The 6,000-nt window shown below is 40.0% G+C and overlaps 1 pseudogene; it reads left to right on the top strand.

The window, feature by feature from the left end:
• Positions 1 to 4,034, top strand: part of LOC140519488 (glyceraldehyde-3-phosphate dehydrogenase-like) — a 95,026-nt pseudogene extending 90,992 nt beyond the window's left edge.
• The last annotated feature ends 1,966 nt before the right edge of the window (positions 4,035 to 6,000 follow it).

The following is a 6,000-nucleotide window of genomic DNA, read 5'->3' on the forward strand; positions in this document are numbered from 1 at the left end:
CAACTTAGAAATAAGAAATACAGTTTACAGGGTATAGAAATCTAACTTGCCCTACAAGTAAATAGAGAAGATAAGGATAAGTGAAGAGAGGGGTCTAATTAGAATGGAGTGCAGATTGGGGGAAGGTCTAATCAGACCTTGGTGTCTTGATATGGGGAGAAAATTTGGAGCTCAAAATCTTGTGGAAATGAATGGTGAAAATTAAAAATAAAAAAAAAAGAAGTAAAGAAGAGAAAAAGATAGCAGACAATGTCGAATATCTTACTGGAAAAACAACTGCCCAGGAAAATAGGTACAGGAGAGACAATTTAAAGATGACTAGACCACCTGAAAGAAAAGATAAAAAAACAGCCTAGACATCATCTTTTAGTAAATGATCAAGGAAAACTACCCTGATATTCTAGAACCAGAGAGTAAAAATGGATATTGAAAAAATTCACTGATTACCTCCTGAAAAGACATCCCAAAAGGAAAACTCCAAGGAATACTGTAGTCAATTTCCAGAGTTTCCAGCTCAAGGAGAAAATATTTCAAGCAGCCAGATAGAAACAATTCGAGCACTGTGGAAGCAAAATCAGGCTAACACAATATCTAGCAGCTTCTTTAATGGATGGAAGAGTTTGGAATATGATATGCCAGATGTCAAAGGATTAAAACCAAGTATCATCATATGTAAAACATTTTCGGGGGAAAAAATGCTCATTCAGTGAATCAGAGGAAGTTCAAACATCCTTGATGAAAAGACCAGATTTGAAGAGAAAATCTGACTTTCAAACACAAAAATCAAAAGAAGCATGAAGGAATGGAGCCAAGATGGTGGAGTAGAAACATGTACATATACTAGCTCTTCCCCCACAGCCCATAAAATACCTGTAAAGAAAAACTCTCAATAAATTCTAGAGCAATACAAGCCACAGAACAACAGAGTGGAGGAGATTGCCAGCCCAGGGTGACCTGAAAAGCTGACGGGGAACGTGTGCCACCAGCTGCAGAGAGCAGGTGAGCCCAGCCTTGGCAGCGCAGAGTGGCGTGGCTCTGACAGGAGGACGAGAGCAGGCCCTGGAGGCAGAATCCCTACTTGCAGTAGCAGCAGTTCACAGATCCCTCAACCCACAGGTGCCAAAGGTCAATGACAGGTTTTCTTCAGCTGGCCGGAAAGGAAGAAAGACCTTCCCATAGCTCTGGCTTCAGGCAGTGGCTTCAAAGGCTGCTTTGAGTGGGCTGTGACAGCTTTCACAGCAACCCCTACAGGTGTCCGCATCCATTGTTGGCTCATAAAACCCCTGGGGGCACTGAGTAGCTGATTCTTACCTCAGTCCTGTGTAGAAGCCCTGCCCCCAATTAACATCCCTGGGGGATTTGAGCAGCTGATCTGTACCTCACACTGAATGGCAGCCCTGCCCCTGCAACTTATCTGAATCTCAGTCCCCAGTACTGACTTGGCTGAACTGGAGGCAAGGTGGTTGTGAAGAGGAAACCCTATTACTGAGATTTGGGGCACAAAAATTTCTTCTTGCTCCTGGACCAGTGTACAGGCTTGACTATACCACTTTGAAGGAACTGACATCTTACAGACCCCCAGAATATACCCTAATCTTGACAAAGGACCCAAAAGTCAAGTAACTGGTTGTGTGTATATGTATATATGTATGTGTGTGTGTATATATATGTATATGTATATATGTATATGTGTATATGTATATATGTATGTGTGTGTGTATATATATATATGTATATGTGTATATGTATATATGTATGTGTGTGTATATATACATATGTATATATATATATATATGCAGTATTCCTAAAGACTTCCCTAATAATCATGTTGTGAAAGACTAATTATATTTCCCTCCATTCTATCCTGCTCCTCATTTATTCAGTTCTCTCCTTTCACCTTATCCCTACCCAAAATTGTTTACTTCCAATTACCCCCTCCTCCCATTTACTCTCCCTTCTATCATAGCTCCTCATCCCACTTTTCCCCATATCTCGTACTTTCCTGTGTTGTAGGAAAAATATTCATACCAAATTGAGTGTGCATGTTATTCCCTCCCTAAGCCAAATGGGAGGAGCATAAACTTTGCTGTTTCCCTCTCACTTCTGTCCTTTTCCTCTCCTTTGAAAAAACTTCCTCTTGCCTTTTCCATGAAAGATAATTTCCCTATTCCATTTTTCCCTTTCTCTTCCCAATATATTCCTCTCACCCCTTAATTTTATTTTCTAGATATCATCCCCTGCTGTTCAACTCGCCCTGTGCCTTCTGTCTATATATGTGTGTACAATCCACCAACTATACAAATACTGAGAAAAGTTTCAAGAGTTACAAATATTGTTTCCATGTTGGAATGTAAACAATTCAGTTTAGTAGGTCCCTTATGATTTTTCTTTCCTGTTTACTTTTTCATATTTCTCTTGCTTATTGTGTTTGAAAGTCAACTTTTCTATTCAGGTCTGTTCTGTTCATCAAAAATGCTTATAAGTCCTCTGTTTCAGTGAACGACCATTTTTCCCTTGAAGTATTATACTCAATTTTTCTGGGTAGGTGATTCTTGGTTTTAATCCTCGTTCCTTTGATTTCTAGAATATCATATTCCAAGCCCTTTAATTCCTTAATGTAGAAGCTGCCAGATCATGTGTTATTCTGATTGTATTTCCACAATGCTCGATTTTTTTTCCTTGCTGATTTCAATATTTTCTCCTTGACTTGGGAACTCTGTAATTTGGCTACAGTAATCCTAATAGTTTTGTCTTTTTTGGATCTCTTTCAGGAGGTGATTGGTGAATTTTTTCAATATTTATTTTATACCTTTCAGCTTTTCTTCCAAGCTCGGTTCCAGGATCAGCTACTTCAGTCGCATCCCTGAAACAAGGTAGTGAAGGTCATAGTCAAGGGATTTGGCTGTATTGGGCTGTATTCACCTCAGGTGGAATAGACATCTTGGCCATCAAAGACCCCTTCATTGCCCTCAGCTATGTGGTTTATATGTTTCAATATGACTCCACTCATGGAAAGTTCAAGGACACTGTAAAGGCTGAGAATTGGAAGCTGGTGATTAATGGAACAGCCATTACCATCTTTCAGGAGAGGGATCCCACCAGTATGAAATGTGGAGATGTTGGAGTCGAATATGTTGTAGAGTCTACTGGGGTCTTTACCACGATGGAAAAGGCTGGGACTCACTTGAATGGTGGAGCCAAGAGAGTCATCATTTCTGCCCCTTCTGCTGATGCCCCAGTGTTCATGATGGGGGTAAACCATGAGATATATGATAATTCTCTTGAGATTATCAGTAACTTATCCTGTACTACTAACTGCCTGACCCCCTTGGCCAAAGTCATTCATGACAACTTTTGCATTGTGGAAGGACTCATGTCTATAGTCCATGCCATTACTGCTACCTAGCAGACAGTAGATGGCCCCTCTGGTAAATTGTGGCCTGATGAGCATAGAGTTGCCCAAAACATCATCTCTACTTCCACTGTTACTGCTAAGGCTGTAGGCAAGGTCACCCCTGAGCTGGATGGGAAGCTCATAGACATGGCCTTCCATGTTCCTACTCCCAACATATCTGTTGTGGATCTGACCTCCTGCCTGGAGAAATCTGCCAAATATGATGATATCAAGAAAGTGGTGAAGCAGGCATCAGATGGACGCTGGAAGGGTATCTTGTGCTGCACAGAAGACCAGGTTATATCCTTTGACTTTAACAGCAACACACACTCTTCCACCTTTGATGCTGGGGCTGGTATTGCCCTCAATGACTATGTTGTACAGCTCATTTCTCGGTATGACAATGAGTATGATTACAGCAACTGTGTAGTGGACCTCGTGGTCTACATGACCTCCAAGGAGTGAAGTGGAAAGACATGGATCTTCATTTCCAGACAAAAAAAGGAGTTCCACAGCAGGGGAGCCTATATTCATAACTTATGTTCCTGTACTGGGGATATCATGTCTCATTCACATCCTTGTCCTAATACACCCCTATAGTAGGGGGGAGAAGCCTAGAGTCCTGTATTGTGTACCATCAATAAAGTGACCACATTCAGTAGAAAAAAAAAATTATTCTCCCCTCTGGTTCCTGAATATCAGGGCAGTTTTCCCTGATAATTTCACAAAAGATGATGTCTAGGCTCTTTTTTGGTAGTCTTATAATTTTTAAACTGTCTCTCCTGGATCTATTTTCCAGGACAGTTGTTTTTCCAATTATACGTTTCACATTGTCTTCTATTTTTTCATTCTTTTGATCTTGTCTTGTAATTTCTTGGTTTCTCATAAAGTCGTTAGCTTCCATCTGTTCCAAACTAATTTTTAAAGAACTGTTTTCCTCAGTGAACTTTGAACATAGTTTTCCATTTGAATAAGTCTGCTGTTTTAACCATTCTCCTCCTCATTGGCTTTTTGGGTCTCTTATGCCAATTGACTTAGTCTGTTTTAAAAAGTGTCAATTTCTTCAAAATTTTTTGGGTCTCCTTTAGGAAACTGTTGACTTGTTTGTCATGATTTTCTTGCATTGTTCTCATTTCTCTTCCCTATTTTTCCTCCACCTCTCTTACTTGATTTTAAAAATCCTTTTTGAGCTCTTCCATTGCCTGAGACCATTGCATATTTATTTTGGAGGTTTTGGATGCAGAAGCCTTGAGTTTTAGGTCTTTCTCTGATGGGATGCATTGTTCTTCCTCATCAAAAAAATGGAAGAAAATACCTGCTCACCAAGAAAATGACTTTCTATTTTCTTATTCTTTTTCCTTTTGGGGTATTTTCCCAGCCACCTACTTCAATTCTGATTTCTTTGTCAAAAGGAGTGCCTTCTCTGGGGACTTGTAATTTATCAGGTCCTCCAAGGTGGCACAATCAAGGTAGAGGAGTTTATTCCTCTCCTGACTTGCACTGTCGTCTGTGAGCAGGTTTCTCTCTTTAGACCCTCCACCAGCTCCACCACACCAGTCAGCACTACACCTCATCCCAGGGCTGCCACTGAGAGCTGAGGTGCAAATCAGCTGCTCAATTCCCCCAGGGACTTTAGGCCAGAGATCCATCAGTGAAAGCTGCTGCTGTCTGGGGCCAGAGATAGACTGCTGAGTTCCCTTCTCACCCAAGTAAAAGAGCTTTCTCACTGACGTTTCAAGCTGCATTGGCATTTGTGTGTTGAGGAATCTGTTACCCACAGCTGCTTCCAGTGGCACTTTGAAGCCCACTCCAGTCTTGTCCTTGCCATGGTGCAGCCAAGACTTGGCTCAACACCACTTCACACCTGGTGTGATAGACCTTTTCCGTTGGAGCAAGAGATCATTATGTTCAAGCATATTTTTATTTTGTCTTTGTACAGTTGTTTCAGTCATGTTTGACTCTTTCTGACACCGTTTGAGGTTTTCTTGACAAAGATACTGAAGTGGTTGTCATTTCCTTCTCCAGATCATTTTACCTATGAGGAATTGAGGCAAACAGGATTAAGTGATTTGTCCAAGGACACAAAGCTGGTAGGTGTCTAAGGAGAGATCTGAACTCAGGAAGATGAATTTTCTTTAACCCAGAATAATGTTCTATCTCCTTGGCCACCTAGCTGGCTGTGTTTTGTAACAGCAATGTAATGATGATAGACTTTGAAAGATTTGGCTACTCTCATCAATAAAAAGATATAAGACAATTCAAGATGACTGGTGATGAAAAAAATGTTATCCCCCTGAAGAGAAAGAACTGACAAAATTTGAATGCAAATGCAAGAATCATTTTCTTGCTCTTGTTTTTTCCTTTGTTGCATTATGGCTAATGTGGAAATGTTTTTTGCATGATTTCACATGCATAATTGTTTATAATTTTTTTATAATTTTACATGACATAATTTTGCTTGCCTTCTCAATGGGTGGGGAAATTTGTAGAGGATAATTTGCACCTCAACTTTTAAAAATAATATAATATTAAAATAAATCACAAATTCTAAGAAAGTAAAAAAAAACATTAACAGAGATCATGGGTTAATATTATACTTGTAGAAG

Source organism: Notamacropus eugenii, chromosome 1 (assembly GCF_028372415.1).
Source record: "Notamacropus eugenii isolate mMacEug1 chromosome 1, mMacEug1.pri_v2, whole genome shotgun sequence".
Lineage (NCBI taxonomy): Eukaryota > Metazoa > Chordata > Mammalia > Diprotodontia > Macropodidae > Notamacropus > Notamacropus eugenii.